The 14,966-nt window shown below is 36.9% G+C and overlaps 1 protein-coding gene across 2 annotated transcripts in view; it reads right to left on the bottom strand.

Moving 5' to 3' along the window:
• stat5a (signal transducer and activator of transcription 5a) overlaps positions 1–13,323 on the bottom strand; it is a 70,669-nt gene extending 57,346 nt beyond the window's left edge. Inside the window, exon 1 of one of the 2 annotated variants that reach the window (XM_026208076.1) lies at positions 13,173–13,323. The gene's annotated coding sequence lies outside the window, so the exon portion shown is untranslated. Of the gene's footprint in view, positions 1–13,170 lie in introns of both variants that reach the window. The other variant, XM_026208077.1, reaches the window with a different exon arrangement.
• Positions 13,324–14,966: the final 1,643 nt, after the last annotated feature.

The following is a 14,966-nucleotide window of genomic DNA, read 5'->3' as shown; positions in this document are numbered from 1 at the left end:
AATATATAAAATACATAAATAAAAAAGAAATATACTCTGCATAGATCCTGCCATTGTGTACTATAATTTTTGTCGTTTTTTTGATTCATTGTTTTGTTCTTCTGTTATAAGTCGCTTTGGAGAAAAATGATCTTCTAAATGCATACATGTAAAACATAAATACTTTAATTGTACATTTTTTCTTAAGCAATGTCATTGATTTGACTGTTATGATGCCAAAGAGCAGAGATTAATTGGATTTGGTAAACGATGTAAGATTATTGTGACAACAAAGGCAGGTGAATCAACGTTCACATCAGTCATATGGTTTCCTTTACACACTGATTAGCTTCTAAAGCATAAGCTTGGCCTACAATACATGTAGCCCAGGTAATCTCAGCTAATGCTCCCAAATGCTAATGTTCAGGCAGAGCTAGCATTAGCCTTAGTGAGAATCAACAGTCTGTTCAGCATTAGGTGTTCGTGTGCTGCAGTTAGAGTAAGTAGTGAGAAAGTGTACACAGTGGCACATCTTCACGTCACTCAACGCCTCTCCACTGTTAGAGTGTAAACAGCAAGGCTAGTTGCTATGATGTCTGAGGAATTAATCAATAGCATGACCTGCATGGTCCACTGAAGCATACAAACATACAATAAGGGCCAATGATACTAGCCACACCCCTTTTTTTATGTATTTGTGTGCACAACGTATGCAATTTGGAGTACCATTATATATACACAACCCACACACAAGCAAATAATTTACTCTATTACCTGAAAAAAAAACACAAGTACAAGTGGACTTCACTCCACAGTGCTCCTGAAAGCAGTTCTAAGGTCAGCTGTAATGAAAAGAATCTGTAGCCTAATCAAAACTGAGGATGGGGGCATCAGAGAGTGAAAATTATTAGAGCAAATGTACTGTCCTTATTATACACCACAGACTTTTTTCCCAAAATGCAATAAATCCATGATACTTTTTCCCCCCTCAAAATGCAATAAATTCACTGAATCATTATGAAAGTTATTTTTCATACCGAAACTGATGAAAATACACAACATGGTAAGTTGATCCACATATGACAGCCTCTGAACTTGGTCAATACTAATCTTATACACAGGCACTGGAATAAAAATATATTCATCAGTCATGGCTCCCAAAATAAATCTTGTTAATGCTATAAATTACAGCAATAACATAAAATTTTATCATGAACAAGAACATGAACAACATCACATTATTAAATTAAATTTATGCATTTAGCAGACGCTTTTATCCAAAGCAACTTACATTGCATTCAAGCTAACAATTTTCTCCTAACATGTGTTTCCTAGGATTCGAACCCCCAACCTTGCGCTTGCTAGCACAATGCTCTACCACTTGAGCTACAGGAACACATTAGATGTCTCAAAAGTGAATTAATCTTTGCCATGTAACATTCATTTAGTTAACTACTGACATACATAGTGTTAACAAAAACATTAATGGCATAATGAATAATTTCATTATGATGGAGATTTACAAGTACTATTAGTCACAGAATCAGCTTTACTGATGAGATGCGCATGACAATCACATGCGATTAATAGCGCAACCCTTGTTTGTTGATCACAAAGTATAAAGTAGATCAGAAAAACTAGGATGCGTGGTGTATTAAAGCGCCATCATTACTGTTTAGAGCGTGTGGAATGGTGCGCTGTGATTGGTTGAGCAGATATATTGCATTCTGCAAAACAGTGAGACTGCCGTTTGTCGCGGTTTGGAAAAGAAGGGAGAAAACATGCCCTTATAACTCTGCGAATATCGTATTTTGCGTAAAATTAAAACTTGACTTTTCAATATGACCAGATACAATACTGATACTGAAATCACGTTTCCACACAACATTAAGCAGCTCAAGTGTTCTCAATATTGACAAATGAATAAGAAATGTTTCTTGAGCGCTTTGCACCACAGAAATAAATTACAATTTAAATTGTAATAATGTTTCACACAATTACTGCTTATTTAATACATTTGACAAATAAAACTTAACAGCAAATTCATTAATTAATTTAATTCAACAAATAAAATTTTTAAAGAAAAACATTTGCAGGGGATTCAAGAGATTTTAATTTATTTTTATAAACAAGTCTTATTTTGCACTCTTTAAGGAGGTTTCAATATTTGTATAAATAAAATGTAAAAAATGTTGTACGTGTCTACAAATATCAGACAGTGGAATCTAAAAGTGCACAAAGAAAATCTGTCGTTTTTATTTTCATTTAAACCTGCTTTTTGAACATTTTAAATCAAAAAGAAAAAAGCTGTTTGATAATGTAAGAGTTTTGATGAATAGGAAATAAGCCCTAAGGCAAAATAAGTCTGAAACTAAATTTATTTTCCAGTTTACATTTTCAACTTTTTCCCCTTAAATATTCATGTTTATGATTTGTAATTTAACATATTGAATTGAACTTGAAAACGATTTGGGCATTTAGAGTCCAACAGTTTAGTATATGCACACCTACGAGCAACAACAGTCTCCTCAGTTCCCCACCCTCCCCAGACTGTGCCAAGAGAGCATTACATTTTTAATTGGTGGGTGATACTCTCTATGTATTATGCAAAGTTACTTAGCGTACCTACTTGAAAGAGCTATAGGAACAGGTGCAAATGTACACGCATGCAAACACTCACCCACTTACACACACACACACCTGCTCTCATTCCACCACTAAAAGCCCATGTGTGTTTTGTCTGTCCATATCATTCTCTAGTCCTCACTGCTAGAAAACAACTTCAATTCTGCTCTCGCTGTGAGACATGAGATACTTTACTGTGATAAATCATTGATGTTTGATGCTGCAGGCATTCGTTCTCCTTCTCATGCCGTAACATTATTTTTTCATTTGCACTTTTAATCTAAATAAGACAAACCACTGAGACCACTTCTCAACCCAGAGTTTAGTCCATCTTCCAGCCAATCGCAGTCTGTGCAGGAGGATGTCAGTACGAGAGAGCTGATTGGCTGAGTCGCACTGTCACCAGTACCAACAAAGAGCTGATTAGGCTTTAGGACTCTAGTGTTGACCCGTTTACAGCAAGCCAAAAGAGAGAGATAACGAAAGAGGGACAGAAAGGGAGGGGAAATCATGTAGAGAGGGATTAAACAAAATGCATTTTATGAGCTTGGGATAAGAGGACTAAAAGAGCCCTTACGCAGACCATGTACATACACATAATCAAAAGAAAGTTGATGCATTTCAAAGCATTATCTGCTTTTGGGGCTGTTTTAGTTATACAATAATAGCATCCAATCCAAACGGATGTGTCACAAATGGCACATCGCAGATTTCAACATTATCTTTAGCATGTTAGCGTGTCTGCAATTTATCTGGCTGATCATGACTTCAGTGAAAAAAAAGGTCAAGAGGTTTTTTACAAATATGTACATTTACAAGGTAAGTGCATGAAACACCAACACTCCTCTCAAAAGCTCACTGTCTTTGGCTTTTATTCTTCAACATTAATGTCAATACCAAGGGACAGTACTTTAATACAATAAACATTCTGTAGCAAGGTCACCCCTTCTAATGAACTGGTGTCCAACATCAGCGTCTGACCTTCGTGATGAACATAAAAGTTGATTTTATAAAAGCAAAATAAAACTAGAACTAAAAAGTTCTAAAATTGAATTAAAACTGAAATAAAAATGCATTTAAATAGTATCAGAGATGTTGTGACGTTTGATTCATAAACAACTCATTCTTGTAGAATGTGACGGGAAAGTTAATTTATTTCAGTAATTCAACTCAAATTCTGAAACTCATGTATTAACTAAACTAAAATAAAACATTGTTAAATGTAAGCCAAAATCATCACAATTAAAAGAACCAAAGACTTAAACTACTTCACTCTGTGTGGACTAAATTTATTTAATACATGGGTTTCATAATTTGAGTTGAATTAATGAAATAAATGAACTTTTCCTCGACTTGCTAATTTATTGAGATGCACTTGTATATTTTAAATAGATGATAAAAATATGTTGTAAACAGTGAAGCTCAACAAAAAAAAAAAAAATTGAAACTTAAAATATATTTAGTTTCAACCTTTCACATACCAAAATGTATTTTCAGAGGCAAGAAATATATTTCCAATCATATAGTAGTCTAAATTTAGGCTAAATGCAAATGTGGATGGAATAATCTACATCCGAGCTAGATTTATAATGATTTAATAATGTCTATAGTATATCTATTTTAGTATGTTACTTGCTCATTTTTATTAAGAGGTGTTATATGTTCATATTTGTTGAGAAGTATTTCTTCAGATGTGAAATATTTTCTTGAATTTAAATATATAAAAGGAAAAATGTTTAAATACTTTAAAAAATATAATTTTATTTTATTTTTAAATATACAAAACAATGGCCAAAAACATATATACATAAATACATTTACACGAATATATATTTTTTTCTATTTTAGCAATTATTAAAAATAAATATATTCCATTTTCCATATGGATATTTTTAATTAATCTTTTTGAACTGTTTAATATCCAAATTATTTTTTGATGCTTAAATGATTTTGCGTTTATGAATCCCACTCCAGCCCCCTTTAGTGGCAGATTATCATGAACACCATCTTTGAACCTGTCTATCACACAAAACTATCATACTGGAGTATAGCGTACTATATAGTGTTGTTTATACATGATAATTATCCTGCGCTCTGAGCTGTCAGTTTAATGGAGTGTTTTACCTTTTTAATACTCTCAGATGAATAACTAAACATCTGTCTCTCACTGTCTTTCATTCTCTTTTTCTATGTGCTAAAGAGGCACTGCTTGGTTCGGTAAACCTGTAATAGGCTTAAGAAGGACAGAAACACTCTTCTCTCAGCTCTCGCACTAGCTTCATGGCCAGCCTCTCTTTATCAGTGATTTATTCTCAGGAAGAAAACAGAAAGAGTGAGCGAAGCAGAAACAAACAGACACAGTATGGTGGTCAGTGAGCAGTCAGGAGAGATTTACTCATTCAAGTCAACTGGAACAGATCTAAAACATTGGCCACATGCACACTGACGCGTAAAGAAACGAAACCGCAGATAAAAGTGACTGACTGACAGACAGACAAAGAGAGAGATTGTCCTGGATGACAGGAAAATATTCCAACCATCTTTATACGGTCATCTGCAGTTTAGGTAAACTGACCGCTGTATGAACCTGAGAGTCAGATAAGCTGCTCAGGACTCTGCCCTGAACTTTGACATCTGCTGCCCCTCCTCCAGCCACCACCTTCTCACAAACATTTCTTATAAATGCTCATTTCACAACCATGACATTGAACAGAAGCATGAAATATAGATAAAAGCGCAGAACACTCAATATTCATTACTAGGAAATATTCCACCACGATTCTGTGAGTTCTATACACATCCGTATTGCTACATGTGAGTTCATATTTATATTCATACAAATACGCAGGCCACATCTACATGTATGTATTTAAATCCAGATAATTCAGCTGGAGCTCTAAATACACTCGTCAGGCGAAATTTAGTTTCACTTCACTGATTTGGGCTGGTCTCCATTCAGTCAGTTTGTTCCTATAGGAAGCGCTCATAATGTCTTCTGCTTTTTTCCACTCTGATTTCATATTTAAAAAAAGAATATAGAGAAGATTTAACATGCATACATTTACCATAGCAAACCGATTTAATTAGTGTTAAAGCTTGAGTGAAATTAGTGCATAACATGAATCTGGGAAAAATCAATGCGTTTATCAAAATATTATTTTACAAACACAGTTAAAAAAAATAGTAAGCAGCACAATGCAGCACCAAATCAGCTTATTAGGTTTTCGAAATATTCATACTAAATACTTAGCACAGTTTTTACTGTATTTACTGTATACAGTTAAAATAAATGTAGCCTTGGTAAGCATAAAGAGACAAAAAAAATTAATTAAAAAAAAAACAGCGGAAAAAAGTAGTGCATCTACTTCCTAAATTTCAGCACATGTATTTTCTCTGTTTCTTCCCCTTCAAAATCTCAGTAACTGTTGCTTATTAAAAGGAAAAATTAAACATATTCATGAACATGTTGGTGGTCTACAATGAATTAAAACTTTGCCTAAAGACAAATCTAAATGTGAAAAAACACTATTTTCTGATGAACCACATACATGCATAAGTGGTAAGTAATTATTGAATTTTATCATTTCTGTGTGTGTGTGTGTGCCCTGTGGATATTATATAATAAGTATGACTTTCCAGTGTGCATAAGTGGAGAGATAATTACAGTGAACAATCAATAATAAAAACACAGCAGTCATTCATCAAACCCCCTGGGGACTGACAGCTAGGTGACTCTCAGATCATCCTGTTCATATAAAAGCAGAGAGGAATGGCTCAAATATGATCTGATGACTGAAATCAATCAAGCTCTTTACAATGCCTTTCGCATCGGATAGATAGAAACTCAAAAAATAGCTAGCAGGATGGTCCCACAAGGACCAACTTTTCCCTAAGGCCATTTTCCTGCTTGCATTCACACTGCCTGTAGGAACTCTTAAGTGACTGAGCCGGCCCACAACAATGTGATTTAAGCACAGCATTCAACAACTGTAGAGAGGAGAAGTGCCTGGATTTCGGCATTGGTCCATTTATTGCAGTATCCTATGTTTTAACAGTTAATATGTGGAGTAAGTATATGTAAACTGTGTAAAATACTTTTTTTTTTTTTTTTATAGAGTGGTCTAGTTTTCTTATGGTATGTTTTCAGTCATTGGCTGTACACTAACCTCACTGGTAGTTATTGTGTAAGACCCCACACTAAAGCAGAAATTAATTTAGTCCCACAAAAGACATTCCTATAATTCAAATCATTCCCAGTTTCTCCAGTGTGAACAGGTTCTTCAAGGCATAGTTATAGCAACTGTGATAACGTTTCTCCAGTGTGAAAGCTGTGACTAAGAACGATAGTTGGCTTAATATCAGCACTTGTATTGCATCCCTTAGGATGTGCTTTTGAAACAGTTTAGAGTTACAGACAAAATCTGTTGCTTTCATCCTCTCTGATATTAGGCCAAAACCTTCTGTTCCTCGGGTATATTTAACAGGTGGTGGCCTTGTTCTCCAAAAAAAATAAATCACAGAAAGAGTTAACATGTAATAACAATGACATGCTTTGGTCATCATCTCCGGGTCTTCTTACTGTATATCAGTATCAGCCCAAAATTACATTACATTTCGGTAGCAACTTATGGTTTTTTTTTTTTTTTTTTTTTTTTTACTTTTACTAACCATTTCGACTTTAAACTTTAATACTTTAGTTATAGTAGTTATACTTTAAGCTCTTTGCTAAAAAGCTAAAGGGCGTTTTTAAAGCAATGCCATAGAAGAAGCATTGTTTAACCAAATAAACTTTCAATGGACAGATAAGAAAAAACTAATTTTCTTTGTGTGAAGACCTTTTTAATAATATGAAGAAAACATTTCCACTATTTTGTGTAATTAAAAGTTCTTCGTCATACCATATAGGCCAACAAAGAAAATTTATTTTTAGGAGCGTGTGGTCATTTATTTGATACAGCAGGTCGCAAAATTGATTGTTAAAAACATGTATCTCCAAAACCATGAGAAAAAAACACACAAGCCTTTCCTCTTTTACAATAAACACCACTTCATTGGGAGTGACAGCTAACAGGCTTAAATTAACCACAGCAGCTTCTCTGTTTCTCATCTGATGCTCCGTTATCTTTCGGTCTACCCGAGCAGCACAAAGCGAGAGGAGCGCTGGATGGGCGGATGGCAGGCGAGGTCAAGCAGATCATGAGAAACCCAAAAAACAGATAGTGTGTAAACCCCAGTAACAGACACAAAGACTGAAAGAGGAAGACACCAAAGATGCACAGAGGGCGCAAACAGAAAGTGAAAGCGCATAAAAGAGCTTGTTAAATATAGATTTAGAGGAAACTAAAAAGTAGAACGCACTCTTGTAGTGGTCAATGGTAAATATTGAGTTTAGCTGTTTTAGTGCTAAGTGATTACAGTTGATCTCCTTCAAATAAATTTACTGAGTATGTTCAAATAAAGCATAAATCGATGACAGTACTAGTTTCTGAATGAACAAGAATTGAGAAAACTGCTCTAGCACTCGCTAAATTTCCCTTACTTTCATTTCCTCAATATCTCTGACTTTTGATTCATTACGTGTTTGAAAGACACAGCAAGTGCTCCATGAGCATGCATACTGTATACACACCCCATGGCCAAAAGGACGTGGACACATGGACGTTTTCTGTTCTGCACAACAAGCGAGGTCTATAAAGAAATTATTTAGTGAGTTTGGAGAGAAGAACTTGACTGGCATCCATAATGCACTACAAATAAACACCTTTGGGATGAACTGGAATACTGTTTACAAGCCAGATCCCATCGTCTACTAATGGCCATGTCTGAATGGTAGCAAATCCCTTCTGCTGTAGTATATTAAAGGTAGAGTAGGCAATTTTGGAGAGGGTAGCAATAGCAAGCTAGCTTTGAAAGCCTCTCCTCTCAAATCATTCTCCAAAACCATGCCTCCTTCAAAACACATGAAGATCCAGACCAGCAGCTATCCAGCAAAACAATGAGAGACCGCACTGGTGGAGGGTTGAATGGGTTGCACTTTTCTCAAATACATTTAAAAAATCCACTTCCAAAGTTTTGCACAGTAGTATTATATATTAAATACTGGCAAAACCTAATGTGTATTTTAGCTAGACGTTGTGACATTAACAGACAATCATTAATCACACTGATTTAGGCTGTACATGTTTCACTAAACTGAACCCAAGCTCATAAGAGTCGCAAACCCCACAAGACAAAGCATAAACACAGGCTACACAACAACTCTCATCCCATAAAAATCTGACATACAGAATCAAGGCACAGGTCAAGATTGACTGGCCTTGTGAGCTAAAGTCCCTTCTTCTTAGTCATTTAGGAATGGTGTCACCTGTATGTTTATTTAAAGCAGACCAAATGAAGTAAATGTAAGTCTTTCCTTGGAAAAGCTGCAATGAAGCATATGGCTGACCTTAAGAACTTTAGTATAATTAATACAATAAGCTTTCCCTTCTTTATGCATAACAACATAAGTACATGGCCATTAATGTTGGTTAAGAAATGCTAAACATTAAGCGTACAATGTAGAAAAACAAGTCAAATGTGCCGCACGGACCTTTGATTTGCTCTCGCATTTCCAGGTGCTCGTTAAAGAAGAGCTTTCCAAGAAAACACACAAATATATGTGTAACCAAATAAAAAAACACAACTCTGCCCTCTACTTCGGTTTACAGGCCTTCTTTCAGCTCCCTCTGCCTTTCTATCTTTTCCTCTCCTTCTGTACACAGTGTGTCGGGCAACACGCTGAACGTATTCCCTGCACAGCGATCATGTCCCAGCCAACCCTCTCTAACACTGTGTCGACTGCAACAAGAGGGCATCAACCGCACAAACTTTGGCAGCACAGGTCAGCCTAGGTTGAGCAGTCCAGCTACACAAATACACCGTGTGCCAACAGGGCTAAATGTTCAAATGCACCTCCAGTTCAATTATTTATGAAATGTGATATTTCAACAGACCTGAGGTTTACCAGAGTTTTCCTTCTAATCCCACACTGAATCCTCTACATTCCTGATTTCTCACAGGCAGGGTTAGCCGAACTATTTTGCCAAACATGTTTGACTTCCAGTCGTGGGAAGAGACAGTAACTAAAGGCGTCTTTACTCAGCTGGGTTATGTCTTTGAAAATTCAAAGACATAATTCCTCATCGAAGTCGGACTAAGTTATGCCAACTCTGATCCACCTCAGCCCCTAATATCAAAGTATACAGCATTTAGGCCTAATTGCTGTGTAAATGCATATAAGCTATGTCTGAGCAACATCTTCTGTGCTTCTTTTGCAGTGTTGCTTGAGCCATACAGACTTACACCAAATTTACACTGAACATGTGGCACAAAAGCATTTCTGAAGTGACATTTAGGTGTCTTTACCAAGACTACCCAAATAATGCTGCTCAGAGGTGGCACAAATGCATTTACACAGCCATTGCATCTTTGCACACTACTTTGATTCTTAGAGGACTTTGGTGGGTCAGAGCAGGCACAATTTGGTCCAGCTTAATAAGCAATTAAAAACACCCAAGTTAACACATTTAAATAATAAATAAAACATTTAAAGGGGTGCTATTATGCTTTTTCACTTTTTCAACTTTAGTAAGTCTGTAATGTTGCTGATCGGGCATAAAAACAGATCTGCAGAGTTACAAAGCTCAAAGCTCCAATTCAAAGGGAGATATTTTATTTAAAAGAAATCACTATTTAAAAACCACAACAAACAACTCGTTTGGACTACAACGCATATTTTTCAGGATTTGTGATGTCACAAAGATCGACGAATGGGACGAGACCAGGTTGAGCTGCACTAGAGAAGGTGACGAGTGTTATCACTACGTCAGAGACGCACTAGTGTTCCCAAGACAGACGAACTTAGAGTGGTTACAATCATCCAGGTTTAAATCACGCTCAAACTGATTGATTTTGACGCAGTATTTAAACTGAAGCTCGCAGGAGGCAGCTTTGGTAAGACGCAGGACATTTCCCGACCAGGCGCTGAGTGCTGTCAATCACAGCACATCTAGTATTCCAAAAGGCGGCCTTCATTTGATACAGGAGCTATTCAAGCTGTTCATGCCAGACTAGGGAGAGAGGTATTGTAATAAGGTCAAATATGTGAAAAATTATGTGTTTTTTTTTCGAACAACCTAGTATGAGAGCCTGTTCTAGTACACCCCCAAAACAAAATCAAGACTTCGTAAAAGAGCATAATAGGACCCGTTTAAATAATATATTTGTACCTTTTATATACCCTACTGAAAGAAACCAAATGAGTTGGCCTAAACCATATTCAGGTTTCTTGTTTAAACAACCACAAATGTGTATGTTTCCCCCAAATTTGTTTGTTTACTTTTTCTTGTGATGACAGGCCAGCTGTTTCCAAGATTGTGATCCTAAATCTTAAAGTAAAGCTAGTACGGCTTTAGATCAGTGAGTGACTGACACTGGTCAAGTACATAAACACTCTTAAGTGCTCATCGAGAACCACATTTCTCCCGCCTGAAATGCAGACACAAACTTCATAAGCCTCCTCCAGTTCAGCTAATAATGATTCATATCTAACAGTTATATGTGGTTATGTTATTGGTGGGGTGACCATACATCCTCTTTTTCCCAGACATGTGCTCTTTTTAGATGCAGGGTTGCCAAGTCCGTCTGCCATTTTGTACACAGAATTGGACTACTTTTAAACTGTTGCCATGGGATGGTTTTCCCAAGTGGGTTAAAGGTTTGAAATATTGCATAAAATACATTTGACTGAAATGCCTGTATTGTTTATTAATTGTTCCCTCATGGTGGAATGACCTGCCCAACTCAATCCAAGCAGCGGAGTCTTTAATCATTTTCAAGAAACAGCTGAAAACACATCTTTCATCTTCATTTGACCCACTAACTCTAGAACACTCTATTGTATTTCTATTCTAACTACTTGTTTTATTTAAAAAGAAAATAGCTTTATAGCTTTTATCTTTTTATTTATTATAAATAGGCTAATGACTTTCTAAAACATGCATTATCTATTCTTTTTTTGTTCTATTGACTTATTTTTTAAGTTTTATTTTTATTTAAAAATGAGCATCTAAAACTAGAATTCCCTATTCTGTCTACTTGTTTCCTTTTTATTTATTCTAAAAAAGAAAATAAAAATTGTATACTGTTAGGCTAAACCCAGGAGGCTTTAACATTTACAGTAGCTACTGTAGTTTTCTGGTCATTTTCAACGTGTTCATGATAAGCTTGCAGTTAGGATATAACTCTCATTAATCCCAAAATTACCACAGAAAACATACAAAAAAATTCTGTCTTGATACAAAATATCAAAAAAAAAAAAAAAAAAAAGATACATAATTAGCATATTTCTGTACATTTTAAGGGGATATTAAAAAGCATTGTGTTCCCATTAACAAAATCACGCAGGTACAATGCACATGTATAGGTCACACAGCCCATATGACTGCACAAAAGCGCACGCATGCATACACTTGACACCGTTGAACGGAAACTAACAAATTGCATGATGGGAGATAAAAGAATGTGCTGTGGAAGATAATATCAAAGGGGAAAATAGAAAACATGCCTTCGGCTTTCTTACTAGGGCAACAGCAACTGTCGTGTGTATCAGGGACTAATAAACTCAGATTCACAAATTATAATATACCCATTGCCCAAAATAGATAAAGCTCGTCTAAATGAGTGTGCGCGCACACCTTTCTCGTAATCTGCTTGTTTCTTTGCAGTGGCGGGCGCGTGGCTAACATGAATGTCACGCCTCAAAACGGAAGGACAGCTCACAGTTCGGCAAAAGGTATGGCTTTAATAACACACTCCTGTTTTATTTAAATCTCCAGTCAAACCCGTACTGTCCCATGGCGACAGAACTGTCTCAATGTTTCAGTCTTTAACTCTTAACGTAATAAACTTTCACCCACTGAAACTCATTTGGCTCTTGAACCAAGAGCCCAGGAGAAGTGCTGCTTGCTGACAGCTCCGCACTATCGCTCATGTTATACCCTCATAACGGTAAATTCAACAGCCTAGTGAAAACATTGGCCCGGAGAGTGCGCTTGTTTCCCGCTGCTCGCTTCATGTGTCAGAATGAACTTCCAGCGCGAGGCGGTCAAAGGCGCAGGAGCGTGGAGCTGCGTCCGCTGGACGGGAATGGAGTTGGAAATGTGAGCTGGACTGTCCGTGAGACTTGACAGGCGTGCTGGAGGGGGGCTGGACTCTCTGCCTGTTGATCCGATAAAAAAAACAGGGTGCAGGAGCTTGGGACTTGCGAAACACCGGTGGCGAACGCGCACTGTCTGAACCGAAGAGAAATCTTTTAAATAAGATTCTATTAGACATGTGGTTTATTTTGGAAGCACTACGAACAATGTAAACAGCTTCAATTCAGCGTGAAAAGTCCAGCCCAGTGGAGCCTCAACAAGATCAACCGTGGACATCTGTCTATAAACAACTATGCTGTCAAAACAACAACACTTGGCATCGACAAACAACATGTAAGACACACTGAAAGCGCACAGACGAAAGAAACATACCTCGGCAGGTCTTCTCAGTCCGCTGTCGTTTCGCATAAAAGTGCAGCAAAGCTCCAGATAGCGCCTACGACCCAGAAAGGCAACGTTTCTGCCCCGTCTATCTCAACCAGCAGTGGGTTACGCAGTTTTTCATGTGCTTCCACCCCTCCTCTCTCTCTCTCTCTCTCTCTCTCTCTCTCGTGAGCGAATCGTTCGTTAGAGTCGAATCGCACTTATGAATCGTCCGAGCTGTTTCACTAATCCCTTTAACGATTCTTTCACTTATCGGACATTAACGGGTCCGAGCACTTCTCGAGTCAACAAATCACTGAATCGAGACGCTTTTGGACCTGTTCTTATTCTTAATAAACCGAGACCTGGTGGAAGCAGGAGGAACGAAAAGTAAATTAATTTTAAAAGAAAAAAGTAGAAATGTTACAAGATATAGGCTATGCATGACATTTTAATCAACACGCATACAAAAATATGGTTTTGACTTTTTTCACAAGAGACATTAGCATTCATATAACTGCAAATTATACGAAATATTAAGCTTAAATCTTTTCAAAACATGCTTAGCAGGATAAATCCTATGAAGTATTTTGCAACACACTTCCTTCATTTTGTTATAAATACAAAACTTATTTGGCAGTTTAACCCAAGAGATATTACCAAATGAAGACCAAAAAAAAAGTCTTGCTGCAGAACGATTTAACATCACGCTGAGACTACGTGATGGCGCAAGTACGTCATGACGTTAGGAATCACTGTGCGTTGAATCTGTCATTTTAAAGGAACTGTTCAAAAGAGCCGACTCGCGGAAATGAGTCGGACTTCCCATCATCTACTCGCTTTCGCACTTCTTATCGCCCGCTTCCGGTGTTGTTTCACTGGTGACAGAGTCGCGTAGTTTACGCTACTATAAGGTAAGGTAGGTAGTTCGCTGTAGTTAATAAGCCGTGCTTACTTTAAAAGGCAAATTATTGTTTGAGACGTGCAAATGGCTGTATATTTGCGCTGCGGGGGTGGGGCTATGAAATACAAGACGGTTAGCGGAGGAGCGCGAGGACTGCTGATTGGGCGTTTACGCGTGACTTGAGTCGAGGGACATAACGCAGAAAAACTGTTTACTTTGAAGCTGCTGAAGCGCGCGCACGGAGCTTAACATCAAGAGAACAGCTCTTCTGGACTGACGAGGGTTCCCACGGATGAAGAAAACCAGTACATACAAGGGAATTAAAACTGTGCATGGATAAATCCTGCATAACTTTTAAAAATAATGTAAACAAAATAGTATGCAGTTTTTTTTTGCTGTTATTAACTGCTCAGAAATCTTGCACAGTTTTGTCCTGCATATCTTGTAATACGACTACATCTGTGAAATAACGCTTCTTGTTATAAGTCAAACTAGCGAATCACAAATCGGTCTAAACGATTCATTACGATTTAGTATGAATCATAAGTATAGCCATATAATTTTGATAATAGAGTAATCACAGACCTTTGGAATGGTTATGGAAATTTATTGATCGGAAAGTAAACCTTTAAATAGTAGCCCCCCCCCCCCCTCTCTCTCTCTCTCTCTCTCTCTCTCTCTTTATATATATATAGCCTAAATAATCTCATTTGATCTTCAGCAAATTTATTATCTATTATTAATTTAGCAAGTTTGGATTAAAATGGGTTATAATATAAATACGTATTATGCAAATGTAATACTATGATAATAGCCTGAGGTAAATCCAGTGGTGTTGTTTATGTAGATAGGTAAAGCACGTAGGAGTCTGACTGCTACTGAGCAGACTTCATCTTCAT

This window comes from Carassius auratus, chromosome 28, assembly GCF_003368295.1.
Source record: "Carassius auratus strain Wakin chromosome 28, ASM336829v1, whole genome shotgun sequence".
Taxonomy (NCBI): Eukaryota; Metazoa; Chordata; class Actinopteri; order Cypriniformes; family Cyprinidae; genus Carassius; species Carassius auratus.
Note: the sequence above shows the minus strand (reverse complement) of the source record. Positions and strands in the feature narration are given on the sequence as shown.